The following is an 18733-nucleotide window of genomic DNA, read 5'->3' as shown; positions in this document are numbered from 1 at the left end:
TGCTTCACCTACATTAGAAACAGCTATGCTTTCAGATAATGATGAAATTATAGGCTTGCAAACACTATGTAACTATCAGAGTACTCAGAAAAAAGAACCATTGCATTTGTCATCTATTGACCTAGTGAAACAACCTGATAAAGCAAATTTGGGCACAGAAATGATACAACCTGTGGGAATCAAAATAAGACGGAATTCTGAACCAGTACAATTAGTACACTCTGATGGCTATAATAGGACCACTTAAAAAATACCCCTAGTATCGAACAGAAACCACGGCTGAGTAAAAGCATTAAAACCACTGATAATCAGGATTTGGGTTCTATTTGGGATATTTTTTACCAAACATCATCACTTACCCTTGAAGCATTGTCACTTCAGTCCAACAAAATGGATATACAAATTGAAATAATAGGAACAATGGCAAAAGCAGGCGCAGGAATAGATCTTAAACTAGCCGACCTTAATTGCTTGATAACTAGAGCTCAAGCAGATCCATCCACCTCTTATATAGAATGCTCTTGTGTGTCAATAATTAACAAACTAACAACAATACGAGAAGTTATTAGTACTATATTAGAAGATGTTAAGGCAAGTCTCCAATGGGATCGAAGCAGGAAAATAGATGATAATGAAGGTATATGTTGTATAACGGAAACCAAGCACACTAAAAAGGATTACTTACCAGTTTAAAGTGAGCTAGATGTTAAAAATCAATCATCCATTATAACACTCCTAAATATTCAACAGGATACCAAAAAATCTGAAAATGGGAAATCAAATAATCAAGCAGTGGAAAAGGAAAAAGGGGATAATGATGATGAGGACGAAAATGATCTGGACCTGAATCCCTTCAAAATGACAAAAAGGCATAGGAAAAAATTACGCAAAGCACGCAATAAAGCACAGGTGCAGGATCAAATAGACCCAGGGTCATATGATGGAACAATACAAAATAAAATCAATAAGGGGAATAAGGGAAAACTACTTTCAAAGGAAACAACGGGAATAAGAACGGATATAGGTAGTGACCCGTTAATAAAACCCACTACAACAAAAACTAAGTATTATGATATTTTTGTACAACATGGAAACCATAGGAATATGCAAAATGACCTGAAAAATAAGACAGCAACAGATAAGGAATCTGAAAGTGACACAGTTGATCTAGCACCTGATAAATCCTCTAAAGCCTGGAAAAACTTCATACTAAAGGAGCCTCTAGACCATAAGACCAGAACTGGCTGCGTGGAAAAAATGCCCAAAAAAGATACCCTGATTGGCATACAACTAAAAAATAACCACACATTTAGTTCAGTAAAATCAGAATTAGGTAAGACTGTGCTAGAAAAAAAGAATCCAGGCCCATTGAATGCTGACATTATGGAACAACAAATATTGACACAAACTCTAAACTAAGAAATAAATGCAAAACAACTTCCAACCATCGAACTGGTGAAACCAAATGAAGCAAATGATCTAATAGAGGACACAGCCGATTCAATAAAAGGAGACCACATAGTAATAGTCAGAAGTGGTAACAACAAACGGCTCATAAATATAAATAACAAGAATTAAATATAAACAACGAAAGGGTCCTGGAAAATCAAAGGACGGAACAACTAATCTTCAAGCCAGTGTATGAGTCCAGAGGACAACAAGATATGTTAAATAGAGGCAACCTTTTGTGCCTATTTAAATCGGTTCCATCTCTAGCAAATCTGACAACTAATGCAATTGATTGTGTTGGCTTCCTACAAAATCCAGAAGGTTTACTGCCATTAACAGTAATAACAGTAACATCCCCTTCTGTAGCGGAAGAAATTATGAAGGTAGAACACATTTTTCGTAGTTGGGGAATAATGATCAGTAAAGTTGCGCCAAAGGAATATCCCACACCACTCATAAAAGCAGAAAATATGCCAAGTTCTGAGAAAGGGAAAAAGGGGCCACCATCCTTTTCTGTGCTAAAAAATCCGATACAACAAATAGATATAGGAGTCGCAAATCCATCTGGTGACAAAAGGAAAGAGAAGGAAAATGGGATAAATGATTCATGGATTAAAATGGCCCTACATGGAAATAACAAACAATGACAAGTAGATCAGAAAACATCAGTTGAAAACTCAAATAATGGCAATGATGCTATAACAATTTGCTCATGGAACATAAATGCTATAGGCAACAAACTGGATAATATAACTCAATTACTTAAGAATTATCAGATAATTTTAATACAGGAGACCTGGGCAACAGCTCCGTTTATTATCCACGGTTATAAAGGATATTTCGAACCTGCTATTAAGCAAAGCAATTATGATCGCCCCTCTGGCGGCCTAGCGATTTTCATTTCAATTGTTCTAAACGCGGAACATGTGGAACTGGTTACGAATAACTGTAATGTTCAGTCTTTATTGCTTAAAATACAAGATTTATGAACAAGAAAGATCGCTAAAGCTGGTTAATATATACATTCCACCAACATTTACCTCTAGGAAGACCATGTGTGCTACTCTCTCCACCTACTTGGTAGAGCAAAGGATAGAGGACCCCTTTATGGATTGTATTATTACGGGAGATTTCAATCTAAATCTGCTAGTATCTTTTACAAGAGATGATGTGACACAGTCACAAGACCTTCAATGGTTAATTACTGCACAAGTAATAGAGACCATAACAAAACCGAGACAAAATCAAAAAGACCTAAACTTAATGAAGGATATGGAAGGTTTGGGGCTACGAATACTTAATGGTAGATTCCCAACGGATTCGCCTCCGGCATGGTCCTGATATACCCATAATGCCAACTCTCGTATTGACTATATTATGGCATCGTTGAATATTTTTAACAACTGTACTTCGTATTATTTAATGAAGGTCCCAGAGAGTGATCACAGTCAGCAAGTTATCACCACATCATTTAAAAATAAAAAACATCAAATCTATTTAACAACGCAAGGTCAAATTGGAACCACTAATTACCGGAAACTAAACTGGGAAACAAACAACAAACGATTGACCATGACTTGGCTTTAAAACTGGCTACGGAATGTTTCCAAGAAATGCCAGCTACATCAACAATCGATCAATGGGCCAGTTTTATTACCTGGTCATAATCGTAACCATAGCGACCCTAGAGACCGATATGTGACTCGGACAGAAAAAAGTGTAACCCATATCAACCTCCCATATGCGGTACAGAAAATGAAACGTACTAGAAAGGAAAGAGCTGACAAAGTTCCCCAATAAAGAAGAAACTAAAGCTGTTTTAAAGGAGTTAAATCAAAACTTAAGGAGATTAATCTGGAATTAAAAAAACGCAGCTAATAATGATCTTTGGACTCGAACTTTTTATGCCAGTAATCAAGGAAATTCAAGGGAGTTTTGGAAGATGATAAACAGCCTAACTAGGCCGGATAAAGCTGTAGTCTCATCAGTATTAACTGAGACGGAATGGGTGAATTTTCTGGGGCACCATCTAAACATAAAATTCTACAAAACCTGGAACCAAAGCGCACTGCTCATGGAAGAAAACTCTAATTCCAAGGCAAGAAATTGATCTCGAAATAACACAAGAACAAGTTGCCAAGCTAATAAAGAAACAGAAAGATGAAGCACCGGGGCCAAACGGTATACCCTTTGCCCTGTATAAAGAGGATCCTGACACATGGGCAGAACATCTTGCCAGGGTCTTCAAAGAAGTAGTCAGGAAAGGGGTGATACCGGAAACCTGGAGAGGGTCTTTAATATCCCCCATATACAAAAAAAAGGAGATTGGGCATTGCCCGGGAACTATCGGTTAATAACCCTACAGGACACCGATGCAAAACTGTTTGCAGGGCTTTTGTTAACAACTTTATCTGACTGGGCAAAGAACAGCATTCTCCTGCCTAACCAAACCGGCTTCATTAAAGGCCTAGGAACAGCTACTAACATCTTAGCCCTATCTGTTTTAATCGACAAAGCAATCACAAAAAGACAACCTTTGTATTTATGCTTTGTTGATTTAAAATCAGCTTTTGATTGTGTAGACAGAGAACGCCTATGGGGAAAACTACGTACACAAGGGATTCCTCCCTTGTTAATACACTTGATTCGTCTTCTGCATACAAATACTTGGGCTAGAGTACGTATCGTAATGGTCATTCATTAACCAAGGAAATACCAACGCTAGGTGGTCTGAAGCAAGGGTGTGTATTGGTTCCATAGTTATTTAACTTGTTTTTAGCCGATTTGACGGAGGCCTTGAACAACATAAATGCTCACCCACCTAAGCTTGCCGATAAACATATATCGAATCTACTCTATGCAGACGATGTCATTCTTCTAAGCAACACAAGGGTGGGCTTACAACGTTTAATAACACGCACACAGGAATACGCTACAGGAAATAATATGGTAATAAATGAAACCAAATCTAAAGTTATGGTTGTCGTAAAAAATTCAAGACGGAAGTACAATTCCAAATGGTTTCTGGGAAAGGAGAACCTGGAACAAGTTAAAACCTATAGATATCTGGGAGTCATATTTAACGATAATGGTAACTTTACCCCCCAGAAACTTGATATCACCAGGAAAGCAAATGCTTTAACAGGTGCATTTGGGATAATCAAAAAGTCTACAAGTAATCTAACTTATCAACCACTTCTTAAGGTAATATCGGCTACATTGTTACCATCTTTAACCTACGGCAGTGAGGCCCTAAACGGAAAAGATGCAATAATTATTAACAATGCGATCTTAACAACTTTTCTATCCCTCTTCCTCCTTCTAAAAAACGCTTCACAAGCCCAAGTCAGGCTGGAATTCGGCTCGAATAATCAACTGTTTGCACGAAAGGGTCATATAATCAAAGTATGGAACAGAGTGAAAAATGACAAGGAGAACTTAATTTCGCAGCTTTTATGGAAAGAAATTGAAGGCAATAATAAATCATCTGCCTGGAAATACCTGGACAAGGCTCTGGATGAATTTGAGGTTAGGGGGATTTGGACCTCTACCATAACCCAAGAATCATTTTAAAAAGTTGTGGATAAAACAACAGATTACCTATTATTGGTAAGCGATAAAGCTACCTTTGTTAAAAGGAAACATGCATGGTCCATAATAAATGGATACACAAAAAAGAGGCCTCAGCAATATTTGGACACAGCATGGTCGTTGAGAAGAAAAACAGATTTTCATCAAAGCACAATTTTGAATATGGCTGGGAGAATCCCATGCACTACCTTGGAAAAAACTTGAAAACAACATATTGTGTAGGCTGTGGAAATCTGGAGAGGAAAATATTATACATCTCCTGTGCCTCTGTCCAGAACTAAAAAAAGAAAGACTAACATTATTAAAAAGGTTATTTAATGAAAGAGGGATAAGGACATGCAGACAAGCATTGATTCGATGTCTTTACTCAGACGATGTACCCATTAATTCTCCTTTGACAGCATTTTTATATGTAAACAAGAAGGACCCCCTGATATGGATCGTACTCCTGGGTCAGGGTAAATAATGTATGTAAAGTAACGCACCCAGGTAGACAAACAAAATACTGGCACACAATAAATGGCAAAAACAAACCAGAAATAATAAAAAGTTAACAACTGTTTTAGCACATAAAGTACATTTTAATTTGATAAGAAGAAAGCATATGATAAAATCATTAAATCAGTGATAGAACTCTATAAAAACCATTCTGCATTATTTCATATATATTCATTGATAAAAGAAATGCGAGAATATTCTATAAATCATGGATGGTTTCCTGTCAACGCGTTTCGACACGAGGACCGTGTCTTCATCAGGACTTTACCATCATGGTGCTGTAAAATAATATAGACAAGTTTTACTAAATAGTCTGTCTAAGCTAAAACAGTTGAGAATGATGAGTACAAATTGCCAAAATTATGTGGCCAGACATTGATACATAGAACACATGATATACCGCTTAGATATCAGTTCAACCTGACAATAATATCATCAAGACATTTCAGTTTTAATATTACATCTCCTGTATGAACATTCCTTTAGTTGAACAACATACCTCTGGTTAAACATCAAAATAACATCCAATACCGTGGGTAACTAACATGTCATTTTTTCTACAGTTTTTGTGCCATAAAACATTTAGGGTATTTTGATAAGTGTTTCTCTGAAAAGAAAAGGTAATAAAAAGTTTGAAAAAAACAGTCATGGATGGCAGAAATACAAAAAAAGGAGAGAGGGGGAACAATGGATTTGTCTATTTACTATTTGTTCTAATGCCATATTTTAAAGATTGGGAAAAAGAGAGGGGGAGAGGTTTTGGAAGGGACAGGGGTGGGGGCGAGGTTGGTTTATTTCGGCAAAACATTATATTTTCATGTCTGTCACCCTCGCTTACCTGACTAAGAAGATTCAGATATATATTCTGTTTATATTTCTTAAAAATGTTCTGAATATTCTTTTATATATAGTTGTGTGAAGTCTGTGCGCGATCTCTGCTATATTCGATCAAGGTGAATGACCGTCTGCAAAGTACATGGGTAAATATGGTAAATATGGGTACCAGCCCTATTATAGGGACGCATCGTAAAGTCAGGAATCTCGATGAATCTTACCTATTCTATTTTACTTGGTGTAATGATGAATGGATTCTGAATGTTCCTACTAAGATTACCGGGTCTCTAAAACATAAAGGCAACCTTCGATTAATATTAATGTGGATAGATGTTAATAAAACTAATCCAACCATAGTGGCTGTTGCTACATCGCTCACCTGTTCAGAACATTTAGGGAATGCTTCAAAATGGCACGGGTATCCAAAGCTTGGACAATGCTGACTTTTTTCCTAGTATACCGACTTCCTGTAATATAATAATGATTTTCAGTAATTTTACCCTCATTTTTAGAAGTTATATTTTGGGTGACTTTAGTAAAGCTAGACATGCACTGATTCAAAGGTTGGCGAGGACAACGGATGCCCTGAACCGTGTCAATTAAAGCCTTCAGAAAAAAAAAACAACAACGTGGTGGATTGTTTACGTTTGGGCTGTTTTTCAGTGAATAATTACAAATCATGCACTAATTTAGAGTTTTTCGAGGAAGATGGAAGCCTTGAACCGTGTCGACTAAAGCCTTCAGAAAGAAAAACAACGTGGTTGGTTGTTTACGTTTAGGCCGTTTTTCAGTAAATGATTACAAAGCACAGGTGCTCCTAATTATTACCTGGAGTGTTCCCTCGTGCACATTCTACACCGTGATGTCTTGGTCGTTATTAAGTAGTATATCCTCTTCAAATAAGCGAGTTGCCTACAAATAAACAATTAAGTCTAAGTTTTGTCATGTTGTTATCGTGGTAGCAGTTATTCCACTAAATAAGGTTTAATCATAACTCACCGCTTGTTAAATATGGATATGATGCATAAAGAAGACGCTTTCTCACGTCCGGATATTCCGTGAGTAAAGTTTCAATTTACCTACGATAATATAGAGACCACGCATTATTTTCTAGTCTCTGTTAAAACACGAACTGTTGCTACTCTAACAACGCCCACAGTTTCACTTACCGATAAGAAAAATTCGGACGGCATGCCGGATAAACAGCTTCTGGCGTCTCGGTCTGCAGCAAAAAGCATTGCTAGATCGTTTACGATTGGTATATATAACCCTGCTAATCATTGGATGAATTGGGAATTTTGCCCCTTAAAGGTATATGCCGTTAGACATGACAAATCTTTTTTTAAAAAAATATACTGCAATGTTAATACTGAACGAGCGCACTGGGTACTTTTTAAACGGACGACCAGCATTTATTTTCACTTAAAGGTGTATACCAACAGAACGATAACCCGATATTAGTACACGATAAAGTCTATACTACTTAATAGGACGGTTATTCATTCCGGTGGGCGGCCAGAACTAACATTATGTTTTAAAAATGAAATTATAACGCTTCTTCCTCCATTGTTCTATCTAAATTACACCACATTTAGTCTTTTCGGGCATGAGCTACATTGGTGAATATACTTAGTGTATCTAGTTCAGTTTATTATAAACGTCAAACATTGAAATAGGCCTGTCTGTATCAGGAGTAAACTAAATATTATGTATTTATCTCAATGTAGTTTTACAACAATCTAAACCTGTCAATATCAAGATCAGAGCAAGGTTTCTATTGTTTTTTTAAAAATTCTATTATGAATTGCCATTATATTTTTATACACCTTGTAGTCAAGCCTGCTCCATAAATATATTCTGCATATTTTAGGCTTCTCTACAGTATTGCATTTTCCCAGGGCAGTTCGTTATTCAACCCGTGAGAGAAAGTCCCTAAAGAAAAGATCCAGAACACTTCTTTCTTTTTTCTTATTTTGTCACCCCCGCTGTTATTGGGTGTGTGGATCTTCTCCAAAATTCGCCATCTAATATCAGAGGGTGAATGTTGAAATTCAGAGAAATGGCTTACAAGAGGAGCTGATGTTTTGCCCGTTCGAATGGCAGATCTGTGCTCTGTAAGGCGAGTTTTTATGGATCGAGAAGTTTCACCTACATAGCCCATATTACACGGGCATAAGATAAGATATACTATGTTGCATGTATTGCATGTCCATAGTTCCTGTGCTTGTATTTTAAACTGATTAAAGATGAATGTTTCTCCTGGTATAATACCTTCACAGGATTGACAAGAGCCACATCTAGATGTCCCTTTCACTGCAGTAGCTCCATCTATCGATTTTTGTACGAAGGGCTTCTTTACAGTTGTTCCAATAAAGCGTGACCTTACAACTAAGTCTTTTATATTTTTGTTCCGACGGTGTGTAAACATCGGTTTCTTTAGTTTAGTTTTTGTGGGCTCTATATTTAATAAATGCCAGTTGGCATTTATAATTTGTCTGACTGTATTATTCAAGGTTGAATGCCTTGTAATGCAGACTAATTTTGGTTCCTGTTGTCCTTTATCTTATTTAAGTAGGGTATCCCGATAATAGAATCGAGCTCTTTTATAGGCCTCTCGCACGAGGCGATGTGGATATCCTCTTTCAAGAAACTTTTTTTTCATCTGTATAGATTGTAGATCATAATCTTTAATATTTGTACAATTTCTTCTTACTCTAAGAAATTGTGAAAAAGGAATACCATCTTTCTGGGTCCTGGGATGGTAACTTGAGAAATGGAGCAATGTGTTCCTCGCTGATGGCTTCGTAAATAAATCTACCTCCAGCTTATTTAAGTTATTTCAAATGTATATATCCAAAAACTCCACCTGTGTCGTATCAACATGCGCAGTAAAGCGCAGGTTATTGTCTGCAAGATTAATCCACTCTAGAAATTCCTGCAGAGTCTGTTCCCCATTGGTCCAGATGAAAAAAATATCATTGATAAACCGGTACCAATGGGAAACAGACTCAAAGAATGGGGCCATTTCATTGTGTATATTGCGAAATTCAAACAAAGCCATATATATATTTGCTATCGATGGGGCCATTGCTGCCCCCATACTGACGCCTTTCGTCTGTTGGTATAGATTATCTCCAAACTGGAAAACATTTTCCTTGAGTACTGTTGATAGACAATCAAAAATAAATGGTTTGTTACATGGTATTTTGTGCAGATCAATAAACCACATAGTGGCCTCTATCGCTTCCTTCTGGGGAATATTGCTATATAATGACTCTACATCCAGAGTGACCAATAGGTCAGTATTTCCATTAAATGGTAGATCTTCAACCTACGATATGATAGCCCCAGTATCCTTAATATATGAAGGGGTCAACTGGATGTATGGCCTAAGAACATTATCCAGATATTTCGATAGGGCCTCTGTTGGTGTTCCTATGGTCGAGACAATTGGACGATACGGGGGATTAAGTTGGTTCTTATGCATTTTTGGACGCCCGTAAATACATGCGATTTTTCTCTGAGATTTATTTAGAAATTCATATTCCTTCTTATTAATTATTTTCTCATTTAGTGCCTTTGTTGTAATCTTCTGAATCTTTTTTGTTACTCTATCTGTGGGGTTACTGGTAGCTTTTTTGTAAAATAGAGGGTCATTCAACATATTCAACATATTGGTTTCATAGGAGGAAGAGTCAATGAGGACAATTCCACCTCCTTTGTCGCTACTATTGATGACAACAGATTTATTGTCCTTTAGATTGTTTAAGGATATATGTTCCTCTTTCGAGATGTTATACCTAGGTTTGGGTATAAACTGTACAGCTTGTTCCAGTTTATTTAAGACAACTTTCTCAAATATTGCCATTTCCGGGCCTAATTGGTCCAATGGTGGAGTGAAAGTCGATGGTAAAGCTACGATGTTATTAGTCCTATTATCTTGATCTATATCTACCTGGTTCATAAAGAATTTCTGCAATCTTATCTTCCTGAAAAAGGAATGTATGTCTTGGTGTAATTCAAATAGATCAACATTGGAATGAGGAACAAAAGTTAAACCTTTCGTTAGCAAGGATATATCAGATGCATTTAAATTATGGTTAGAAAGGTTAAAGATCGGTATTACATCCATTGTCTTTGATATTGTTTGTTGCGAGTCTCCAAATAATGTTGAGGTTCCTGGTGGGTCTGGTAATGGCCTCGCGATAGAGGTTGGAAGCGTACCCGTTGTCGCCCCCGCTTCGCACCTCGATACCCCAAAAAAGGCTGACGCAAATTTCTACGTCCATTGTGTGGATTGTATGGGCCTTCTTCTAGGTAGTTAGAATCATTATCAGAATCTTGGTCAGAAGAATCTGAAAAGGTGTTTATTTTCTGTTGGTTGTAATTCGTACCTCTTTGTTGGTAATCTGTTTTATAAAATTTTTCCCCAAGATAAGGGTACGTACGCTCTATTGTATAGAACCTTTTATCCTTTGAGAACTTCTCCTCTTTTCTTTTTGTAAGATATTCTGAAAAGGATAAAATATCTTTTTTTAGAGCTTCCAGTTGTTTTTCAGCTTCCTCTATTGTTGAGGATTTCTTTATTTTATCCTCTAGTTCTTCTATTTCTTTTTTTAAATCTGCGGCTAATTCTTTAGATGTTGCAATAATTAGGATCATGAGATCCCGGGAGCATCTGCTGGCTATCATGCTCCATTTGTGTAGGAATGTTTTTACATCCACAAATAAACCTGGAATGTTCCTAATTCTTAAGCCTAACAGGATTATGCCTGCTTTTAAATAGTTTAGCATAAACTCTCCATGAGCCTCAATTCTCATTAATTTTTTCCTGAGGTTAGATAACTTACCTATATCACTATCGTTTTGGGGTTTGAATGTAAGGCTTTGGCCAGATGGTGCAGTGATACCTACCAGCGTAGCAAAGTCTTCATCAGAAAAACCAAATGTCTCCATTTGGGCCATGATAGAAAAAGAACAAAGGTAGGTCAAGAGAAGGAAAGATATATAGAGATGAAAAGCATGCAGATATTATACTAACGAGAACAGTGTCTTGATGTTATACAAATCAGGAGAAAAGCAGCGGTATTATATATTTAGACAACAGTACAGTCCCACACGGATTTACCGTGGGTATCTATATGTAAACAACAAGGACTCCCTGATATGGACCCCAAGACATCACGGTGTAGAATGTGCACGAGGGAACACTCCAGGTAATAATTAGGAGCACCTGTGCTTTGTAATCATTTACTGAAAAACGGCCTAAATGTAAACAACCCACCACGTTGTTTTTCTTTCCGAAGGCTTTAGTCGACACGGTTCAAGGCGTCCATCTTCCTCGACAAACTCTAAATTAGTGCATGATTTGTAATTATTCACTGAAAAACGGCCCAAACGTAAACAACCCACCACGTTGTTGTTTTTTTTTTTTCTGAAGGCTTTAATCGACACGGTTCAGGACATCCGTTGTCCTCGCCAACCTTTGAATTAGTGCATGTCTAGCTTTACTAAAGTCACCCAAAATATAACTTCTTCTAAAAATGCAGGTAGAATTACTGAAAATCATAATTATATTACAGGAAGTCGGTATACTAGGAAAAAAGTCAGCATTGTCCAAGCTTTGGATACCCGTGCCATTTTGAAGCATTCCCTAAATGTTCTGAACAGGTGAGCGATGTAGCAACAGCCACTATGGTTGGATTAGTTTTATTAACATCTATCTACATTAATATTAATCGAAGGTTGCCTTTATGTTTTAGAGAGCCGGTAATCTTAGTAGGAACATTCAGAATCCATTCATCATTACACCAAGTGAAATAGAATAGGTAAGATTCATCGAGATTCCTGACTTAACGATGCGTCCCTATAATAAGGCTGGTACCCATATTTACCATATTTACCCATGTACTTTGCAGACGGTCATTCACCTTGATCGAATATATCAGAGATCGCGCACAGACTTCACACAACTATATATAAAAGAATATTCTGAACATTTTTAAGAAATATAAACAGAATATATATCTGAATCTTCTTAGTCAGGTAAGCGAGGGTGACAGACATGAAAATATAATGTTTTACCGAAATAAACCAACCTCGCCCCCACCCCTGTCCCTTCCAAAACCTCTCCCCCTCTCTTTTTCCCAATTTTTAAAATATGGCATTAGAACAAATAGTAAATAGACAAATCCATTGTTCCCCCTCTCTCCTTTTTTTGTATTTCGCCATCCATGACTGTTTTTTTCAAACCTTTTATTACCTTTTCTTTTCAGAGAAACACTGTAAAAAAATGACATGTTAGTTACCCACGGTATTGGATGTTATTTTGATGTTTAACCAGAGTTATGTTGTTCAACTAAAGGAATGTTCATACAGGAGATGTAATATTAAAACTGAAATGTCTTGATGATATTATTGTCAGGTTGAACTGATATCTAAGCGGTATATCATGTGTTCTATGTATCAATGTCTGGCCACATAATTTTGGCAATTTGTACTCATCATTCTCAACTGTTTTAGCTTAGACAGACTATTTAGTAAAACTTGTCTATATTATTTTACAGCACCATGATGGTAAAGTCCTGATGAAGACACGGTCCTCGTGTCGAAACACGTTGACAGGAAACCATCCATGATTTATAGAATATTCTCGCATTTCTTTTATCAATGAATATATATGAAATAATGCAGAATGGTTTTTACAGAGTTCTATCACTGATTTAATGATTGTATCATATGCTTTGTTCTTATCAAATTAAAATGTACTTTATGTGCTAAAACAGTTGTTAACTTTTTATTATTTCTGGTTTGTTTTTGCCATTTAATGTGTGCCAGTATTTTGTTTGTCTGCCTGGGTGCGTTACTTTACATACACTTGACAGCCTTTTTAACAATAGTATGGAAAAAAATTGGAACAATATGACATTGATTATTAAAATGATTATATTCTCCATTAACTCTTAAACATATGAATTTGTTTTATTTAAGCAGCTTTAATAACGAGTGTATATAATTTTTAAAGATTTACTGCTATTTAAAATGCAATTTTAATGATGTATTGTAATTCAAATGTACATAATGGAGTATTTACCCTTTTGTAAAGATTTTAATTAATCAATAAAATATCAAACAATAAAAAAGATTAAAGAAAATAGTGCTTACAGACTAAGAAAGACGTACTGTGTATCAACCGAACTAAAAGAGCCAGTCCTCTTGGGAGGTTATAAATTAAGACAGTGGTACTAAGGAAGGAGTAACAAGCCTATTAACAAATCAGAAACCAGCATTTACGAAGGGCACTGACACAAGTCAATGACAAATATGGGCGGAGAGTGGGCGGGGCTTCTAATCCATACTTCAATAGCAGCAGCATACCACAGAGCAGTGCATGTGCTGTCAAGGATCGACCTAAACAAACACCGGGAGAGGCACGGAAGTAAGACAAATGTCGCAGGACGGTAGGGAAGCAAAACAGTAGACGTGGGCAGAAGGGTAGGAACGCAGGAGACGGAAACAACACGCGGATGTGGGGCAGAGAAGCACAAGGCAAGACAAAGTAAGAAGGATGAGTATAGCAGCACATGGAGATTAACATAAAAGCCTTCAGTGAGACAGAACATCATGGAAACGGGGGTTGGGAGCAGAGAAGCACGAAGTGGGATGGAGCAACACGGAGATGGGGGTAAAGAAGCACCCAGTGAGACAGTGCAACACTGAGAGACAAAGCAACACGTAGACACGAGATGGCAGGGATGCACACGGAACATGGAGAAGCAAAACAACATGGAGATGGGGCGGAGAAGCACACAAGGAAGACGGCTAGAAAACACATGCACTCTAATAAAGTGCTTAACTAATAGAGGAAATAGAGCAATTAAGGTAGCATGTCCAAGATCCAGAAAACCCAGCTCATGGGCCAAAAGCTTTTCCTCAAAGTAAAATAACTGGAATTAGAAGCAGTTTGTGAACTTTTAAAAATCATTAAAAATATATAGCTGCAATACCGCAAATACATTAAAAGTACTTGCTCTAAGGCAGGTTATGGAACAGAACCTCATTTGGAGGAAGGAGGTTGTCAGACCCCATTCAGGAGGCAAAGGGGCAGCAAGGGCCTACTGAGCCACAACCGTGGGGGATGAGGCCTGTTACCACTGCTGTCCCGGGCCCTGTCCAACCATGACTCTGCATACTGAGCCATGCGCAGCACTTTTCGCACTTGACGCTCAATGAAAGCGAGGGCGAGTTGTCACAGACTTCTCAGGGAGGTTAGTGTTGGTGTACTCAGGTTCACTAACCGACACCCTTCCACCCCCAGCAGAGCAATAAGATCAATGTTCAGCCCAGTGCTTCTCTTTGTATAAAAGACAAGTACTTTACTGTAGAGAAAACAGAGAATTCTACTATACGTACAATAATGCAAGTATACATGATTTAAGGGTGTGTCTCTTCAGTCTTTCAAGGGCCTTTTTTACCTAGCACGGAGGGGCAACAACAGACCACATTCAGCCCTCCAGTGCAGCAAGACCTCAGTGGCAGCAGGGGGCCTCTAGGCCGCACACCGCAGTCTACAAGGGAACTAAGCAGAAGCCGGTCAAGTGGGAGGAGCAGAACCTTCTGTCAGTGGCCCTCTTTTGTGTGGCTGGTGGTAGATCTATGCACATGGCAATGTTTCCCCCGGCATGCCAGTGAGTACTTGGTGCTTCTTTTTGAGTGTGAGAACAACACCACCGAAGGTGATTGTTCTTTGGTGCAGTGGTTGTTGGTTGCTACCTTTGGCATGCAGTGCCTTAAGGTGATTACTTTGATTCTTCACCAGGCACCCCAGAACACTGCTCAATTCACTTGATCTTTAGGACTAGTCACAACCCAATTGCACACTTTTACAGTGCTACGGTCACACAGTCCACTTGTTGAGCACTTGGGTCACCAGCAGCTGCTTATTTCCAGATTCGGCTGTGCTTACCACTCGGGCACGCAGCTCCAAGTACAGTGGTAGCTACGACAACACCTAGAAAGAATACACTGTTGGGCCTGGCAATACGGCAAATCCTTCGGTGCATCTGCTTAGCAAGAGCCTGTCAGACTGGCCCTACGCCAAGGTCAATTATGTCAGTCCCTTCCACTGCAGTCCGCGCTCCTCCTGCAGGGTTGTGCTTTCTTCCTTCATTCACAGAGAGGATGTCTGGTCAGTGAGGACAGCCAAGTAATTCTTTCTTCAGATCAGACTCCTGGCAATGTTCCCTCACCTGTGGGGAGTTAGTTTTGTAACACAAAAAATGCACAGGTCTTTTTGTCAGCATACTCTAAACAGCAAGAAATGCTGCGAAATCATTTCAGCTTTAAAAGCACAGTTGTACTATCTTAAAGGTATTTTGAGATTCCCACCTCTGTGTGCAAAAGAGGCATCAACGGGAGCAGGCCTCACTGCTCCCACTTATCTACTGTTGTGAACATTGGCAACGCGTCTTCTCTTCGGCGCTTCACGTCAATTATCTGCAGGGTTTCAGAACTCTAAGAAACAACCACAATACAAAAACCCATCATTCCGTCATCATTTTATTTTTCATCTAACATAACCACTGTGATTTTTTTACCACCAAGAATAACGTGAAAGTTACCACTTGGCCAACTCCACCATGTTTAATAACCTCTTTGCAGTTCTCTGACACATTTTGACTGTAGTAATGAAAGTAAAGAGGTGCGCTATGCTTGAGTATTTCCCATGAATGCACCGGGATGACTGGACAACCCGGTTTTCTCTTCAATTGAAATGTGTTCGTGAAAACCAATGAGATAAAGAAGAGGCGGCTGCCAATTCTGGGATCTGTCACTGGGCACCTCTCAAAGCCCACACCGTGTTGGGTGGGACTTTCTCTTTATTAGCTCTGTACAGTCTTCCTTTCATGTTCTTCGGAACGAGGTGAACGCAAGAATGAACGACCTCTGCTTACAATCCCATATGCGACCACCAGAGGGAACCCATGGCAAATGTATTTAGAGAAAGGAACAGCCACTTAAACATCGCTAGAGAGGAGACACTATGCGCGTGCACATCGCCTGTCCATGCGCGCACATGGTCTGTCTCCCTTCGCGCCCCAAATCGATGACAATAGGGTCTCGCCAAGTGAAGCAGCTGTGCTGCGTTCGCTAGGCGAGACCTAAAAACGAAAATGTGTAGTAGTACTTCGGTGCTGGTTTTCCCTCATGCACAATTGTACCATACTTACAGTTTTGCTGTCCACGAACACTAACATCTTAAATTGTCACATGACTTTACCAGTAGTATGCCTAGAAAGCTTAAACTGACTGAAGCCAAAATCGTCAACTGCCAAGCAGTCAATTAGGCTGTACAAGGAGGAGAAGCCCTGTTAGACTTCTGCCCGTGACGGAGCTTGAGGCTAAAGCCTGCAGCCTCCCAGCTGAGTGAGGTAACATCACCCAGGAAATCCAAGACTACCTACCCCTGCGGCTTGGAGCACTAATGCCTGCCTGCTTGCCAAAACCTGTGTACCCTGTCAGGAGGAGGAGAGAGCTGGAGGGAGGGAAGTACAGTGGGGGATCCTGGGGAGTGGATCTCTGTAGCGAGGTATGAGAAGAGGGCAGCTGCACAAATTGAGTCAACGCCCGTGTGCACATTAAAGTCGGCGGCCTCGTATACCAGGTGGGGCCACCGTGAAGATTACTGCCATGTCGATCAGGCGTAGCCCAAGTGTGGAGTGAAGTCGGCAACCTTGTATGCTAGATGGGGCCGGCATGGAGATTACTGCCTTGCAGATCAGGCTGTTCCCTGTGGGTGGAGTAAGGTGGGTTACCCCGTATGACTGGTGGGGCTACCAGAAAAGAGAAGGAAAGTGGCCTGGTCGATATCATCAAGCGGAGAGGTCGGTGTGTTGACCCGTGTGAGCCCCATCCCTGGCAGAGGACGCAAAGCAGGAGCATCAAAATCCCCTCCTCCCAGCCTATGGACAGGGCCAAAGGAAACTTACCATTGCATAGGAGGAACACTGTGAACATTTAGACACTGCTCCTGCAGAGTCACATGTGTGATACTCACTGAAGGCAGCTTCTGCAGCCTCTGCACCCGCTATAGTGACACTCTATGAGACTTAAGTTGTGCAGTCCCTACTGGTGCTGGTAAGACTGATTGAAGGACCATAAAGGACCATAAATGCCCCAGGGGGATTTGTTTTCAGTGCTGGAACACTTTTGACTTTAAATAGAGTTGGAGTGAGACTCCTGAGACTCAAACTACAAGTGGGGCTTAACCACAATGTCACCCAAAGTGAATGAGGAATAGCCTCCATTGCTATAGAGAGGGAGGTGGGACTCGGGAACCTGCCTATTGAACTCTGAAGCCCTGACCTCAGGGGGCTGAGTGTATTGATGTGTATGCCATATTTTACTTTGTCTTTGTATATAAATACTCCTTTTCCCATAAACGCAAGTATTTGACTGGACAATGATTTATTGCTGCTTTTGAACATATTTGATTTATGAGCCTATGCTCACAACTTCAAACTGGACTGATACAGGGTGCCCATTAGAATAGTGGACATCACATATCAGGCCAAATTCTCCAATTGGTGGCAGCGGTGGGATAAGAGCTTGCTGATTGTTTTACCAAAATATCCTGAGATATCATTTGAAAGATCACATTAAGGTACCTTGAGGTACATATAATAACACGTCTTAAAATACTTAAGTTCTACTGAACTAAGTTGTTGTAGAGCAAAGGGCCTAGCACACCCTGACTACAACTCCTAGAGAGGTTTAGTAGGTAACACTTAGTGTAGGTAGGTGCACACACCACACCTCACTAGATCATGTCTCTTAGAGCAGAAACAATTGGATCTCTCTCAGTGGAGGTAGATCCTTTTAGGATACCTTCCAGATATGATACCCTAACCTTCCATGATTTGAGGCACTTGTGCACAACTAGGAGGTTAAAATAGAGTTCCAACCCTACCCTCAAACACCTGATAGAACTCATGGAAGAGTATGATGCTAAGAAAGCATCTCAGACAGGTCCTTCAGGCAATGGAGATGAGGGTCAGCCATCAGCAGAAGATGCCCCTGAAGACAACCAGGTGGTAGATGATGATGATGATGATGCAGATGCTGATGCTGATGTTAATCATGACCTGGTACAAGTAGGCATACTTGGCCAGGCCAACATAAGCCTACATGGGGATGGAGGGGGCATAGCCCCATACAGACCCTCAAGCAGGCTTTACACTGAGCACAGGAGGAGGAGATCCCTATCCAGGGAAACTCAGCACTCTGGTGTCTCACTAGAGTCAGATGTTGTTAGGAGAATGTCTTCCCCTGAGAAAATGGAACATCAGACCAAAATGAGAGA

At 39.5% G+C, this 18733-nt stretch overlaps 1 protein-coding gene across 1 annotated transcript in view; it reads left to right on the top strand.

The window, feature by feature from the left end:
- Positions 1–18733, top strand: part of GALNT4 (polypeptide N-acetylgalactosaminyltransferase 4) — a 983977-nt gene that overhangs the window by 556807 nt on the left and 408437 nt on the right. The window lies entirely within an intron of this gene.

This window comes from Lissotriton vulgaris, chromosome 4_1 (genome assembly GCF_964263255.1).
Source record: "Lissotriton vulgaris chromosome 4_1, aLisVul1.2, whole genome shotgun sequence".
Taxonomy (NCBI): domain Eukaryota; kingdom Metazoa; phylum Chordata; class Amphibia; order Caudata; family Salamandridae; genus Lissotriton; species Lissotriton vulgaris.
This window is presented reverse-complemented; position numbering and strand designations above follow the sequence as displayed.